This window comes from Suncus etruscus, chromosome 9, assembly GCF_024139225.1.
Source record: "Suncus etruscus isolate mSunEtr1 chromosome 9, mSunEtr1.pri.cur, whole genome shotgun sequence".
NCBI classification, from domain to species: domain Eukaryota; kingdom Metazoa; phylum Chordata; class Mammalia; order Eulipotyphla; family Soricidae; genus Suncus; species Suncus etruscus.
Window position 1 is genome coordinate 38,889,527 of NC_064856.1, and position 17,286 is coordinate 38,906,812.

The 17,286-nt window shown below is 41.9% G+C and overlaps 1 protein-coding gene across 5 annotated transcripts in view; it reads left to right on the plus strand.

The window, feature by feature from the left end:
* The first annotated feature begins 1,589 nt into the window (after positions 1 to 1,589).
* The window catches only part of SYTL2 (synaptotagmin like 2), a 122,032-nt gene continuing 106,335 nt past the window's right edge, over positions 1,590 to 17,286 (plus strand). For all 5 annotated transcript variants that reach the window (XM_049780013.1, XM_049780014.1, XM_049780016.1 and 2 more), the window contains exon 1: positions 1,590 to 1,697. The gene's annotated coding sequence lies outside the window, so the exon portion shown is untranslated. The remainder of the gene's footprint in view (positions 1,698 to 17,286) is intronic.

The window sequence follows — 17,286 nt, forward strand, 5'->3', positions numbered from 1 at the left end:
GCCAGTGACTTACCTTTTGAATCTTGCAAGCTGGTCTGGCACAAGCCTTCATTCAGAGTTGGTGTGAGAGCTAGTTAAATCACTGAAATCATTTTTGGGTGTAGCACCAGGTGCTGGGAATCAGAGTTGAAGCTGGGAGAAAGGATTTCTTTGGAGGAACTACAGGCAGAGTTAGATCATCACCCTTAGGCTGGATAAACAATGCTAATAGGTAAGAGAATGAGGATTCAGCTCATTTGGAGGACGATTAAAAAATTAGCAATGAGAGTGCTGTGTTTATATGGCACCTTCTCCCCACCAGCCAGGACCTTTGGTCATCCAACCTGACTTGCACACTCTCCTTCAGAGACTTAAGTCAGATCTTTACTTTTCTTTTTGGTTTTGAGGCCATACCTAGCAGTGCGGGGGCTTATTCCTGGCTCTGAGCTCAGGATTCAGTCCTGGAGGGCTCTGGGATCATATGAGGTTCTTGGGATGAAACCTGAGTAGGCTGCATAAAGGGAAGCATCCTCCATGCTGGACCATCACTCAACCCCCTTCCAGCCAGACCTTTCTGCCTTTGAAACAAATGGGCAAACTTATGTGTATCAGTATAGCTGTATGAAACACTTGCAAAGTGTTTTCACTTTGTTTTCACCCACTCATTTAATAGTCTTAACCCGGTCAGGAATTTTTATCCGAAGAACCACAAGTCCAGAGATATTACAGAGGGCAGCGAGCTCCACTGACTGACTCTTCCAGCTCTGAAGGGGATGCATAATGGTCAAAAATTAACTTCCGTCAGGAGAGATGAAGTCATGAAATTTTCCTATACATGGATGTATATACATGGAATCTATTATGCTGAGTGAAATAAGTCATAAGTCAGAGAGAGAGACGCAGAATGGTCTCACTCATCTATGGGTTTTAAGAAAAATGAAAGACATTCTTGCAATAACAACTTTCAGACAGGAAAGGAAAAGAGCTGGAAGTAACAGCTCACCTCATGAAGCTCACCACTAACAGGGATGAGTTTTGTTAGAGAAATAACTACGTTTCGAACTATCCTAATAATGAGAATGTACGAGGAAAATAGAAAACCTGTCTAGAGTACAGGCAGGGGTTGGGTGGGGAGGAGGGAGATTTGGGACATTGGTGATGGGAACGTTGCACTGGTGATGGGTGGTGTTCTTTACATGACTGAAACCCAAACACAATCATGTATGTAATAAAGTTGTTTAAATAAAAAATTAAAAAAAATTAACTTCCACCTCCTCCCCGCCCCGACCAAAACAAGACAAACAATAGAAAAACAACCTATTTCATTATTCACCTGCAGTGAAAAAAAAGTTAAGTGGGGGGAATGGTACCCTGGCTGGGCCTGGAGAAGTGCAGGGATCAGAGGAAAGGGCGTTCCAGGTGGAGGTGGAGAAGGGTCGATGCTAGCCAGCGGCTGGAGAAAGCGCTTCCTGCAACCCCTGCGAGGCGGGGCGGGGCCGGGCAGCTGCGGTCTCAGCGCCATTAGCCAGCCTCAAGAGGCGTAGTTCCCCGCGCTCCGCCCCGGCCCGCCACTGGTTAGTTAGTGGGAGCCTGCCCGCACGAGCTGCTGGAGCTGACAGCCGCTGGGTCACACCTGGGTTGTTAGGAGCGAGTTGGGCAGAAGAGCCAGAGCGCTGAGGCGGGGAGGAGGTTCGCAGCTGCATCCTCTTAGTAGGAAGGTAATGCGCCCCGCCTGATGCAACCACCTCTGCTGCTGCTAAGTCTCTGCTGGAACCTCTGTTCCCGCAGGCATTGGCTTTCCCTTTCTGGTCTGTCTGTCCACGGATAATGAGGGAGTTGGTGTGCAGTGATGCTCTTTAATTTTTCCAAGCTCTAAGCGTTGAGGGGAACTTCGGAAATATCTGCATAATTTCTGCATCTACTCAAGTAAGGCCCAGCTTCGACGCCCTCCCCCCACCCCCCAGAAGGGGACCGAATCTGGAGGTCGGTGGCAAGAGAACACAGCCTGCCAAGCTGTTGGCAGTGCTTGCAGCAACTGAAGACTAAATCTAGGTGACTGGCCGCACCTTGCTGAGTAGCTGCTCCTAAAGGCGCATATTGAAGACGAAGTGCGCAGGACCTGTCTACAGGTGGGGTGTTGGGAAGGGAGAATTGGAAGCTGATGTTTTTTTCTATTTGAGAAATTGATATTTGTTAGGGAATTCGCTTTCTAACCAGACCTGTCTGTCTGCCCCTCGGTGAGTTATATATAAATCAGTGAGGTGGGAACTGTATTCTTTCCAAGTGAAAAACCAACTCTTTGGGCCGCTACTTTGGGTAGCAAATGGAATTCGAGTCTTTCTTGTTTTACTCCATAAAATCTGAATCAAAGAGGCTCCACTTCCTGCCTTAATGAAAAGTTCTTCTTTTCTATTAGTGTTGATTTGTGACCAGCAACCTCCAGGGCCATGGCTCTAGTTGAGATGTATGTCTAGATAAGGACAGTGAATCATAGTCTCCTGACCCATGGGACCTGGTAGGGGGAGCAAGAGGAACCCCGGGGAAACTTAGGACAAGAGTCAGATGCTAGACTCTGCACTCAAACCACTGGGAGCCTCCAGACCCCACTTGGTGCAGGAGGAAATGGTGGGCTCATTGACAGCAGCAAAATACAGCACGAAAGAGGCTTAATTTTGCTGAGGCTTGGATGGATCGCCATTGAAGGCCTCCAGCATGCCCTCCTCCCTAACACTCTGGTGGTTTTTCTGCACATCTTTCCCTAGGTGATATCAGATTCTGGGACCCAGCAAAAGAAATGGGGAAGAAAGCTATGGCAGCATTGAATTTTATAGGATCAGGCACTTTGTGGAGACCACACTCTGTGGTGCTCAAAGTTAACTTAGCAGGGCTCAGGGGACCATTTGGGCTGTGTTGCTGATTGAAACTGGGTGGATATCAAACAAGGCAAATGCCTTGATGACTTTATTGTCTCTCTGATTTATCACTTTTCTTCTTCTTTTTTTTTAAATATACATTTCCTTCTTTATTTCTCACAAAGCCTAAGAGGTTGTCACAACCCAAATCCCATCTTATTAAGAAACTGAGGTTCAGAAAGATTGCTGTCCTTATATACATCTACATAGCTAACCATGGGACTCCTATGTTTTCTTTCTTCCTTTTCTTTCTTCCCTTTCTTTCTTTCTTTCTTTCTTTCTTTCTTTCTTTCTTCTTTCGAGAAGGGATAAATTGGAATAAGAACAGTGATGACTAACATTGAGTTTTCACTAGATGTCAAATACTGTTCAAAGTGTTTCTTTTCTTTTTCTTTTTTTAAATTTTTTTTAAATTTTTTTTTAATTTTTGGGTCACACCTGGCAGCACTCAGGGGTTACTCCTGGCTCTATGCTCTGAAATTGCTCCTGGCAGGCTCGGGCGACCATATGGGATGCCAAGATTCGAACCTCGCCCTTCTGCATGCAAGGCAAATGCCCTATTTCCATGTGATCTCTCTGGTCCCTTGTTTTTGTTTTTGGGTCATACCTGGCATTGCTCAGAGGTTACTCCTGGCTCTGCACTCAGAAATTGCTCCTTGCAGACTGGGAGACTATATGGGATGCTGGAAATTGAACCCCAATCTGTCCCAGGTTGGGCTACATGCAAGGCAAATGCCTTGCCTCTGTGTTATCACTCCAGCCCTTATTCAAAATGTTTCAGAGGCATTAATGCCATTTAGGGTATAGGAACTTTGGGGTGGGAAATAGAAAATGCTTTAGTATCTAAATGCCAGTCTTATTTCAGAACCAATTCTGCTCCTACCTAGCTTCAAGTCTGTGTGTGGCGCAAAGTCCCTGCTAGCTGGATCGTAGAGGTGGTTGAAGACTAATGAAAGACTGATTGTCCACCTCTGATCCGTTAGAACTGACTGTTGACTTGTGAGTGATTCTACTGTCCCTTAAGAAATCTTTCTCAGCTTCCACTTAATAAATATTTGGGAAATGAGTGAATTAGCGCCCTGTGGAGAGCAGCCTGCTTGTCTACAGAAATGTGAGTGGCCTAGGGGCCTGGGGCCCCTATCCTGAACCCATAATTCTAAACCAGCAGTTTTTCCTCAAAAACAGTAAACTGTGCTTCTGTAGGCTTCTGGATTTTCCTGGAAATGTTTGCTGACCCCTGTATCATTTAATTTATTGTTTGTTTTTGTAATGCTGAGGAGCAAACCCTAGGTCTGTCTGTCTGTCTGTGTCTCTCTATTTCTCTCTCTCTCTCTCTCTCTCTCTCTCTCTCTCTCTCTCTCTCTCTCTCTCAGTGTTGGTATTAAGGGGAGTTTGGCACACCTAACTGTGTTCAGAGATTACTGCTGGTTCTGAACTTCAGGTAGGGCTGGAGTACTGGGTATTGTGTTCATATACTGGCTATGAACAAGATATGTGCCCTACCCAACTGTACTAACACTCTGACCCTCATGTTATTTTTTTAACTAATAGAAATGATGCAGTATTAATAGGATTGCTGCATTCTTAACCATTTAAAAACTGAGTATGCTATTTGCATAAGTGCTTACTATAAAAGCTAGACACATTCATTGTAGAAAGAAAAGATAAAAGGTTAGCATTAATGATTAATTAAGGTTAGCATTAATGATACTAATGTAGTAATCAGTAGAGCTTCACAAAAATAACTAATTAAATGTGGGATATGTTTCCAAATTTTATTTTTGACATCTCTATGTAGTAATTTAAAAAATACACCTCTCATTTTTTTTTTTTTTTGGTTTTTGGGCCACACCCGGTAACGCTCAGGGGTTACTCCTGGCTATGCGCTCAGAAGTCGCTCCTGGCTTGGGGGACCATATGGGACGCCGGGGGATCGAACCGCGGTCCGTCCGAGGCTAGCGCAGGCAAGGCAGGCACCTTACCTTTAGCGCCACCGCCCGGCCCCCACCTCTCATTTTTTAAGGCATTAGTGTCACAGCTAAAAACCATCACTATTTTTTGAAATAATGTTGAGAATTGAAGCAGGAGAGATAGCACAGTGGCAGAGTGTTTATCTTGCATGCTTTCAACCCGAAATGGACCCCGGTTTGATCCTCGGCATCCCATATGGACCCCAAAACTGCCAGAAGTGATTTCTGAGCGCAGAGCCAGGAATAACCCCCGCCCTCGCAAAAAAAGAAAAAAAGAATGTTGAGAATAAATTAATGCCACAAGATTAATCCTTTTGAATTTTTTTCAGCGTCATTTACTTGCCAGCTGAGAGAGGTTCATACCATGTTTCTAAGGAAGTGGCAGGGCAAACTATTTGCTTTATGAAATGACTTATGTGTGTTCTGATGTCTTAAAAGCAAGAAGAAATGTTATTGTTGGTTTACAAAAGAAAATTTACAGGCTCAGTTGCACATGGAAGAGGAGAGGGCCAGAGATGCCTATGCTGTAGGACTATGTTTGATTACCTGGAGACATTGGGCAAGACAAGGAGACTCTCTGAACCTGCTTTGCTTTACATTGAGTTTTACAGACATCTGCTCTACCTGTACCTATTAGAGGCACTATAAGGATTGAGTGTCTGGTGTTAGTGTTTGTAACTTGAATTGCATACAATTCATATTCCACAGTGTGTATGCTGTGTGTATGTCTTACTGAGTATTGAACTCAGGATTTCCAACATGTAAAATGCCCTGCCACTTCTGTAACAGCCCCTTCTTCCTTCCTTCCTTTCTTCCTTCCTTCCTTCCTTCCTTCCTTCCTTCCTTCCTTCCTTCCTTCCTTCCTTCCTTCCTTCCTTCCTTCCTTCCTTCCTTCCTTCCTTCCTTCCTTCCTTCCTTCCTTCCTTCCTTCCTTCCTTCCTTCCTTCCTTCCTTCCTCTGCTTACTTTCTACATAAAAAAGAAAAAAAAATCAGGCCCAGAGAGATAGCACAGCAGCGTTTGCCTTGCAAGCAGCTGATCCAGGACCAAAGGTGGTTGGTTCAAATCCCAGTGTCCCATATGGTCCCCCGTGCCTGCCAGGAGCTATTTCTGAGCAGACAGCCAGGAATAACCCCTGAGTATCGCTGGGTGTGGCCCAAAAACCAAAAAAAAAAATTATTGTCAACATTTTGAAATCTGACTCTTATAAGACTCTTTATAAGAATTTCTCCTATTTTGCCCTGGGAGTTTCAGAGCTCTCCAGGGTTGTCCCTCTTTGCCCAAAGCACAGCAGAGACATTTAAAGAAGAAACTGTGAGAGAGACGACTGAAAAGATGGTGCAGGGTGGTTCATGGCTGCGTGCCAACAGCCACTACTGCCAGAGCAGTTTATAGGTGTGCATTTGGCTCCTGGCAGTTCCAGGCAGAGATGGCCAGAGTTGGGAGAAAGTGAAATGACTTCTACTTCTGCCTCAAAACCATGCTGTGCAATTTGGGCTTAACCCATGGTTTCTTTGTGTGGCATTTTGTTTGTTTGTTTGTTTTTAGCTGTCTGTTTTGGGAACACACACAGCAGTTCTCAGGGAAAACTCCTGGTGGTACTCAGCAAACCTTCTGTGGAATCCAAGATGGCCACTTTCAAGGGATATACCTTCCCCACTATACTATCTCTTGGATCCCTTTTTGTTCTTTCTTTTTTAACTCTAACATGAGGGAGTTGGACCAAATGAGCTGCCTGCTAGTTACAAAAATCTGTGAGCCTGTTATTTTTCATTCACATTTGCCCAAATAGATATTTTTGGTAGAGAATTAACATATCCAGGTGAAATGTTCACAGTTCTGTTGCTTTGAACTTCTAGTACCTACCCCTCACTACCCATGAATGACTAAGGGTCTTCCCAACTCATGCCCTTCACAGAAGGACATTAAAAAACGAGTTATTGCCACTCATCTATTTGTTCCTCTTATTCTTCTTGGGAGAGAACTTTCTTTTTTTAAATTTTGTTTTATTTAAACAACTTTATTACATACACAATTGTGTTTGGGTTTCAGTCATGTAAAGAACACCACCCATCACCAGTGCAACATTCCCACCACCGATGTCCCAAATCTCCCTCCTCCCCACCCAACCCCCGCCTGTACTCTAGACAGGCTTTCTATTTGCCTCGTACATTCTCATTATTAGGATAGTTCGAAACTTAGTTATTTCTCTAACTAAACTCATCCCTGTTAGTGGTGAGCTTCATGAGGTGAGCTGTAACTTCCAGCTCTTTTCTCTTTTGTGTCTGAAAGTTATTATTGCAAGAATGTCTTTCATTTTTCTTAAAACCCATAGATGAGTGAGACCATTCTGCATCTTTCTCTCTCTCTCTGACTTATTTCACTCAGCATAATAGATTCCATGTACATCCATGTATAGGAAAATTTCATGACTTCATCTCTCCTGACAGCTGCATAATATTCCATTGTGTATATGTACCACAGTTTCTTTAGCCATTCATCTGTTGAAAGGTATCTTGGCTGTTTCCAGAGTCTTGCTATGGTAAATAGTGCTGCAATGAATATAGGTGTAAGGAAGGGATTTTTGTATTGTATTCTTATGTTCCTAGGGTATATTCCTAGGAATGGTATAGCTGGATCGTATGGGAGCTCAATTTCCAGTTTCTGGAGGAATCTCCATATTGCTTTCCATAAAGGTTGAACTAGACGGCATTCCCACCAGCAGTGGATAAGAGTTCCTTTTGGGGGGCCGGGCGGTGGCGCTAGAGGTAAGGTGCCTGCCTTGCCTGCGCTAGCCTAGGACAGACCGAGGTTCGATCCCCCGGCGTCCCATATGGTCCCCCAAGCCAGAAGCGACTTCTGAGCACATAGCCAGGAGTAACCCCTGAGCGTCAAATGGGTGTGGCCCAAAAAAACCAAAAAAAAAAAAAAAAAAAAAAAGAGTTCCTTTTGGGAGAGAACTTTCTTGGCATGGTTAGGAAGATAGGTTGGTAGAAATAAAGTACATTGGGACGATGAGGTGGCGCTAGAGATAAGGTGTCTGCCTTGCAAGCGCTAGCCAAGGAAGAATAACAGTTCAATCCCTGGTATCCCATATGGTTCCCCCAAAGCCAGGGGCGATTTCTGAGTGCTTAGCCAGGAGTAACCCCTGAGCATCAAATGGGTGTGGCCCAAAAAAACAAAACAAAAAAAAACAAAACAAAAAAAGGAAATAAAGTACAGTGAGGGCAAGTTATTTATGGTATTAAGTACACTTATATAATTAAATTTCCATCTCTAAAACCATTAAATGCAGTATTTTAGTACTCACATGGTCTTATGCTAAGACTTGTACAGGCAGAATGTGTGGAAAGAATATTTTCAGTTGGTGTAGAATGTTCACAAAGAGAAACAGGGAAGAGGAAAGAATACTAGTAGAGTTGAAAAATACAATGGGAATGAAAAGACAAGTATAGGAAAATTTGAGGCTTCCAAAATTTGGATTGTCTGGCTTAATTCTGCATGTGTATTGCTTAACATTCAATGGAAACTTAGTAAAATATTTTTAATGTTTTCATAAGTGACCAAATACATGATCAACTCTTCTGAAATAAAGTCTGCTGAGATGAGCACGGAACAATTATTCCCAGGTTATTGTGATGTCTTATGTGTGTGAAATACTTAAAACCTACAAAAACAGTTTCCTATTTATTACATCTGTGCTGACAAAAGTAAAAGACAAAATAAAGGCATTGCCTTTCTGGTTGACAAATTGCTTCCTGGACATTTTACAGCTGCTAGTAGAAATAGATTTGTTTTATAATGCCTATGTAAGTCTTTTTTTTTTTCTATAAATATATCCAGAAATAGTTGAGGGAAGTATGTAAGTTCTAGTTAGTAACACCACAAATCTCTTTATTAGAGGGAGAAAGAAAGACATAGTTTTAGTTCTGGATGAACAGACATTCTCTTTTCCATGTGGAAGCATTGTTTTACTGTGACTCTTGAAACTGACACCACCAGCTCTGATTAGACAGATGTGCTTTGTACCACCATTACTCATAGCCACAGGCGCCTGGGCTCTCCTGCCACTGGCTGAGTCAGTTTCTTAAAACACAGGGCTGTGAGACTGAGGGTATGATTGGAGCCTGGTCCAAGCCAAGTCAGATCTGTGTCTTAACCAATCCTACCCTTTCTGCCAGCCATCTGCTTTGGGAAGATGACAGCTGTGGCATATTGGATTCTTTAAGGCAGATTCTCTTCCTCTGCTTATATTAGATATGTCATTTGAGTTTTAGAAGTAGGGGAGATTGGATTCTTATTTTAATCCTTGATTATTTTTAAAATAGATTCTAGGAATGTTTTAGGTCTAACATCTATCTTAATACATGTTTAGGAACTGACTTCTGAGAGCTTTTCTCTTACCAGTTCTGTAACTATTATCATAATGTTTTGTATCTTTGAAAGGTCTAGAAAATGGTAATGATTCTATTCATTTCATAAGGTTATTCATAGGATTAAGTGAGGTTATATATTTAATAAAAACTAGCAAAACAGATGAGATGCCTCTGCTGGGTGGAAACCAGAAGTCATCAGCCAAGAATTAACTACCGCCACCTCATACCTTGCTGTTGTCATATTGGATTTAAGTAGATTCTGATGTATTCAAGGTGCCTTATGAATAGTGAAGTCATAGATATTCAGTCTGAAAATACTAAAATCCATTATAATAATTGCATTTTAAAGTAGTAACAAATTTTGTTGGATTGAACTTCAGTTTCTTTTTTTTCTTTTTTTTTCTTTTTGGTTTTTGGGCCACACCCGGCGATACTCAGGGGTTACTCCTGGCTATCTGCTCAGAAATAGCTCCTGGCAGGCACGGGGGACCATATGGGACACCGGGATTCGAACCAACCACCTTTGGTCCTGGATTGGCTGCTTGCAAGGCAAATGCCGCTGTGCTATCTCTCCAGGACCGAACTTCAGTTTCTTAAAATGTATTTTGGTTTGGTTTCCTTTCTTTTGTCACTAATATAACAAATTATATCTAGTTGCAACAGATTGACTTTTTCCAACTTTTGTCTGTTGATCATTTACTATTTCACTGAATCTACATTGATTTACTTACCTGAAAAATAATATTTTATTTATACCTTTGGAATGCTATTATTTTTTTTACTTTATGATGAAGTTAAGGCAAAGATAAGTAAAATAAATTGTAAAATTCCCCCCTCCCTCCATACTCCAGGGGGGAGGTGCATGGGGAGGAGGGCGGGCAGACATCTGGCCTCTGGTTTACTCTTTGATTCTGGAGACCAGCTCTTGCCAGGTATGGGGTTTGGGGAGGCCCCATACCGGAGCCCTTCTCCCTGGCCTGGGGAGTGCTGGGAGGCTTGGCAGGCCCCCAGCCGTCCTTGTCTTTTTTCCCCTGACTCCAGGCCTTCCCTGGGTGCCAGCACAGATGGCCAGAAGTGGGTTCAGGTGGACTCTTAGTGGTCCTCAGGCTTTCCCCCTCCCTCCGTACTCCAGGGGGGAGGTGCATGGGGAGGAGGGTAGGCAGACATCTGGCCTCTGGTTTCCTCTTTGATTCTGGAGACCAGCTCTTGCCAGGTATGGGGTTTGGGGAGGCCCCATACCGGAGCCCTTCTCCCTGGCCTGGGGAGTGCTGGGAGGCTTGGCAGGTCCCCAGCCATCCTTGTCTTTTTCCCCTGACTCCCGGCCTTCCCTGGGTGCCAGCTCAGATGGCCAGAAGTGGGTTCAGGTGGACTCTTAGTGGTCCTCAGGCTTTCCCCCTCCCTCCGTACTCCAGTGGGGAGGTGCATGGGGAGGAGGGTAGGCAGACATCTGGCCTCTGGTTTCCTCTTTGATTCTGGAGACCAGCTCTTGCCAGGTATGGGGTTTGGGGAGGCCCCATACCGGAGCCCTTCTCTCTGGCCTGGGGAGTGCTGGGAGGCTTGGCAGGTCCCCAGCCATCCTTGTCTTTTTCCCCTGACTCCAGGCCTTCCCTGGGTGCCAGCTCAGATGGCCAGAAGTGGGTTCAGGTGGACTCTTAGTGGTCCTCAGGCTTCCCCCCCACCTCTCCCTACACTAATGGAAATGCACTTTGGGAGGAAGGCAGGCCGTTTTAGTACTGGTTTATGTTGGGACAGTCATTGGAATTTTTTTCTCCTTGTTTTCCTATTGATAGTATTGTATGCATATATTTTATATATCCATAACATCCATCTTGTATTGTGACCTTGATACTGCTCTACAAATCTCATTTCTAATATTTTACTGCCTCAGTCCCAACCCTTATTTCCCCCTATATTCTCAGTAGGTGCAGCTCATGACATGAAGCTCACTACATAGAGTGATGAGTGCACCCACACACAGGTGTGGGTGGGGTAGGGATTAGGTAGATCTGGGAAATTGGTGGTGGGAATCCTGCACTGGTGAAGGGGGGTGTTCTTTACATGACTGTAATCATACAACTGCAATTATATTTGTAATCATGCTATTTAAATAAAGATACTTTATAAAAAAATAAATTGTAAAAAATGTCATAGCTGATAAGATGAAGAAAGGAATTTTAATCTAGGTAATCAGGTCCCTCTTTAATCTATATTTTAGATCATCAGAGAATTATCTATCCAAGGAAAATGTCTCTTCTTTCTTTTAATTTTAGTGGTGGTGGGGGCACAACTAGTAGTACTCATGATTTATTTCTGTCTCTGTGTCCAGGGGCCACTCCTGGCAGAGCTCAAAATAGCTTATGTGGTGCAGAGAATTGATATGAATCGGCTGCTTGCAAGACAAAAACCCTACTTGCTGTATACTGTCTTTCTAACTAGCCCTCTCTTTTCTCTGCTTATATAGGAAAGATGTATTTACGCAATGAATGTTAGTCCATACTCCAATAACATTCTATTCTGTTATACCTAGGAAGAGGAAGCTGAATGCACAGGAGTTTTAGGCATAGATGGAGAATTCATAGCTTGAAGATAGTGCTTGAAAATGTTTTGGGGTGGGGCCAGCGAGGTGGCGCTAGAGGTAAGGTGTCTGCCTTGCAAGTACTAGCCAAGGAAGGACTGCAGTTCGATCCCCCAGCGTTCCATATGGTCCCCTCAAGCCAGGGGCAATTTCTGAGCACTTATCCAGGAGTAACCCCTGGATCAAACGGGTCTGGCCCCAAAAACCAAAAAAAAAAAATATATTTTGGGGCATGGGTTGGAGAGGTAGCATAGTGGTAGGGTGTTTGCCTTGCACGCAGCCAATCCAGGACAGATGGTGGTTCGAATCCTGGTATCCCATATGGTCCTCTGTGCCTGCCATGAGCGATTTCTGAGCACAGAGGTATGAGTAATCCGAGTGCCGCTGGGAGTGATCCAAAAACCAAAAATAAAATGAGGGGCTGGAGAGATAGTACAGTGGATATAGTGTTTGCCTTGCCTTCAGCTTTCCTATCACCACATATGAAACCCTGAGCCCTGCAGGAGTTATTTCTAAACACAGAGCCCAAGAAAAACCTGATCACTTCCCCATCTCCATATAAAAACCCAGAAAATCAAATAGGCTTGTTTGAAATTTAGGAAATTGTCTTACTTGGATATAGTAGTAATTTTAGTGTTTGGATGAAGAAATGAAATGTAATAAAGCTGGGATGCTGTGATCATTCTTGACCCTAGGTCTCCTCCTAGGTAGGAATAGGACAAAAAAAGAAAATAAATCAAGGCAGGAAGGAAGAAAAGGTGAAAGGGAAGTAATGGGGGACTCGGAGTTGGCACTTTGGTAATATTAGTAATGTGGGAAAATGATATAGCCATACATCCAAAGCACAGACTCTGAGAATCTAGCTTCAACATGAGATCTACACTGTAACCACTGAACTTTTTAATGTGCCTGCCTAGATGGCAGGCAGGAATGGGCGAATGTTAGTTTGGTGGTGGTGATGGTGGTGGGGTTAACAGAATATGGGAGCACTGGTAATGAGAATTGACACTGGTGGTGGGACTGGTATTAAAACATTATATGTTAAAACATCATAAACTTAACTGTCAATAATTTTGTAAACCATTTTAAATTTAATTATAAAATTTTTAAAAATAATTTTAAGTATTGCAGGGAATGTCTATAGGGTGTGGTACTGAACTACAAAGTTATTACTTAGGAGTTCAGTACTTTATTTCTGTATCTGTACTGCTGAGTAATAGAGTAAAGTGCTGTGTCTTAGGAAGCTGACTACTAATTCTATTTACATTAGGAAAGTCACATCAGATTATGTTCCTTTAATTAGAAACTGAAAGTTACATTTCTCTTTTCCCCTCCTTTAATGGAATAATTATAGTAATAAATAATGCTTTAAGTGAAGGGATGCTAATCATAATAATGTCAAAAATGTTTCAGCAAAAGAATGCCTACCATCTACCGTCAGTCCCTTCCAAGATCCTTTCTTATCGAATTTACAGAACAATTTTCTGAACTAGAGGAAAATTATTCTTGTTACTTGTAAGGAAATGAATGCACAGAGAGGTTAAGTACCTTGCCAAAGGTCACAATGAGAAAGTGGCCACACAAACATTTGGAGTCAGGTCACTTAACAGAGGACAATCGTGTACTCTTTTTCCAATATAGTACTTTCTCTTCAAAGGGCATAAGGTGACGGGTCCTGTAGAGGAAAGTTGTTAGAATCCTGTTTACTGAATCTTCTGTTATGACAATTTTAGCAGGAGTCTCAGAGTCTGGAACATTTCTGTTATAAAGATGGCAAGGATGAAATCTATGCCAAGAAATGAAATATTTTCTCTCAGATCAGTCTGATGGTAGTGGTAGAAGCCTATAGCCTCAGTCACATAGCACTGTCTGAGACTAGAAGAACTGAATATGACTCCAGAGCAGCATTTCTTCATCAGGGCCCAAGGCCTCCAGGATGTTTCAAAGGGGCCCCTCCACAGACTTGGAGACTGGTCAGACAGGGGACTACAGGAAGAAAACAAGATTTTAAGAGGACCAAGGCCAGAAGATGCTTAAGAAACCTTGCTCTAAAAAATGGACAAGTCATCTTTTTAATGTTTTATTTCTAAAAAAATTTCAAATACAATTGCTTAAAATTTTGTAACTTAATAAATTAGAAGAAACATGTTGGGAGGTCTGAATAAGAATAAAGTTGAGTGCTGGAGAGATAGTACAGTAGAGAAGTTGCTTGCTTAACATGCAGCCAATCTAAGTTTGAGTCTTGTGACTACATGTAGTTAGTCCCTGGAGCACTGCTGGGTATGGCCCCCAAACAAACAAAATAAATAGAATAAATAAAGTTGGATTTTATGATTTAGGGATTTGTTAAAGTTAAAAAAAATTCTTAAGTACTACACATTTGCAGGGAGGGGAGGGCTTGGGGCCATACCCAGCTGTGCTCAGGGTTAATTCTTGGCAGGGCTTCGAGGGACTATATGCAGTGCCAGGGATCCAACCTATGTTGGCCACCTTCAAGGCAAGCACCTTATCTGGTGTCCTATCTCTTTGACCCTTATATGAAACTTTTTGTTTTGGAGCTACATCAAGTCGTGCTGGGGGAATACTCCCCGTATTGCTAATTCTGTTGTCCCATGGTTAAGAACTTGGTCCCATTTCATGTGAAATCTGCTCACTAGCCCTTTTAAATATCCCTGACCCTTAAATATAACACTTAACATTTTCAATGGAAGTTTATTTATAGCATATTACATTAGATTCAGTTGCACATCATTTTAAATAAACCTCTGTGTACATTGTTGTGTTCACCACTACCTTGTTTTTAATAGTGTACAAATATACTTTTTGAACATTTTACCACCTTTTCTCAAATGTAGTCACATTTTTCTTGCTAGAATCCCAGGGAGACTTTGTTGTCTGGTGGTTAAATAACAGAAGGATGTGTGGTACAATTATTGATAGAAAATTCTAACTTGTTGTTGTGTGAAACACACTAACCTTCCAGGTGGAGGAAGGGCTATAGTTAGGTGGGTGCTCGGTTCTGGTCTACGGGCACGTCTGAATCTGGCCGGGTTGTCTTATAGAAGCCACTTTGTGTAGCAAACACTTTGCCTTAGATTAAGACAGTGTTAAGTTTAAATTCTGGTTCACTTCAAATATCCTTAAACATTATATTCTTTTAAAAAATTTTTTATTTAAGCACCATGATTTACAAACATGATTATAGTTGGGTTTCAATCACAAACAGAACACCCCCTTCACCAGTGCAACATTCCCACCCCCAATGCCACCCTCCCTCCTTCCCATCCCCTGTCTGTATTCGAGACAGGCATTCTACTACGGTTATTTTTTTTTTTAAGTTCAGTAAGCTATTTTTTTTTCTTTCTTAAAGGATAAGTGTTAAAAAAATATATAGTAGTAAAGGTGTGAAAGTGGCAATCGCCATTGTTTGCATAGGCTGAGCAAAATATGGGGAAAACGAAAAAAAATTTTTTTGGCCTGATTACAAGAAGGCCTCACCCCAGAAGTTTATTGGCATAAGACTTACTCTGGGCTCCAGGCATACCAGTCTGTCCAACCCCTGAGTCATTCTCCGTGGTCCCTCCCGGTGAAACTTTTTCGCACGTTAGCTGTTGTTGGTGTCAGGTTCCTGTATTTAAAGATTCTATATTCTGTGCATTTCCTTTATCAAAGTCAGGCTGATGTGGAGCATCCTCTAGTTTCACCTCACCATTAGATGCAAAGAGACCTGCCCTGCAAGCAGGTTGTTGCTAAGTTGTCTGGGTATTGAGAGCACTCTTTGTAGTAAGTTAATGCCAGAGCAGTGGTAGGTCTTCCCTGGTAGAGGTTTGTGTCCTGGTAATGTTATAGAATTATATAATGTAATGCTATAGACATTAATATAATGTTATAGACAATTGTTGTTTCTACAGATGGTATCCATTGTGCAGGGTGTATGGGCAATGCCTGTTCTTCTGAAGCCTAACCTTAATTTTATTACCCTTTCTGGAAAATATTGCACTTATATTCTTTCTCTCACAAAGTGACTCTAGGGATTAACTAAGTTAATGTCTAACATTGTATCTTGCACAGGCTAGGACTTCAATAGAGCCAGTTCCTTCCTTTTCCTTTTCCTCCCTTTCTGCTACTTGCTCTTGATTTCCTCTGTTGACTCTTCAGCAGTTCCCCATTGTTGCTGTTATATGACTGAATTTCATAAATGTATGTAGCTAATCTTATAGATATTTTAGTTCCAAACTAGAGAAAACTGGAATTGATTGTATTAGTTTTATTTATTTATTTATTTATTTTTGGTTCTTGGGCCACACCCGGTGGTGCTCAGGGGTTATTCCTGGCTGTCTGCTCAGAAATAGCTCCTGGTAGGCACGGGGGACCATATGGGACACCGGGATTCGAACCAACCACCTTTGGTCCTGCATCGGCTGCTTGCAAGGCAAACACCGCTGTGCTATCTCTCTGGGCCCAGTTTTATTCTTTACTTGGTTTTCATCTAATCATTAAATTGGTAACCAGATCTGGGAATTAAAAACAATGATGAAAATGCTATTATTAAAAGCAATAATAATAAAGTAATGCAATATGATAAATTAGGAGAAATGCCTGAAGCTTAATGTGAGATTGCAAATAGAATAGATTTCTAAGAAGGTGACAGATGGATGAAAGGTAGAATCAGTTCTAGTAGGAGTTTGCTTAAGGTAGAATTGAATGAGGTAGAAAGAAGACCTTGAGGAATTTTCACATCTATTAACTTGGAATTAGGGAATTTCTGAGATACTCTGGGAATAAAAAGAGACTGCTGAGTGGACACATATGACAAAGAAGTTCTAGCTAGAAATGTTTCCTGTGATATTTTGAAAAATTTGGCAAAAATCTTGCTTTTTTGCCTTGGGAGCTACAAGAAACCAATGTAACCATTTCAATATGATAAATACAGTAACTAGATTTCTCTTAAGAAGAGTAATAGCTTCCAAAGTATGAAAGATGGAGTTGAGGTTAGTTGAAGGCATACTCACATGGGTTTGTGGTTGTGACTGACATTTTAAAGTGTTTGAAGAGGTACTTTTAGAGTGGTGCCACAATTTCAGACATATAATTGATGGTACATTGGTGTTGGAAATGGTGATTTCATAAAGTAATTTGTGAATATGGCTACAGTATAAACAAATTATTCCAAAAATGATGTGTGTGAAGTTAAGTGTATTTGTCATTATATATATATATACATATATATATAGTCACTTTTCAATAAAGAATTCGGGTGAGTATTTAGCAAAATGATTCAGGTTTGGGCCTAGAAAGAATGACTCTTTAAGTTTCTTACTCCTATCTCCAGAACTAATTAATTATAAATTTTGAGGAATCATTGACACCCAATGCATGTACTTGTTTAGTGCTTTTTAGACATTCTCTCTCCTCAGCACTCACTGTTGTGGTTAGCAGTCTCTGAATTTCCGGGGGGTGGGGAGAGGGTGCAAA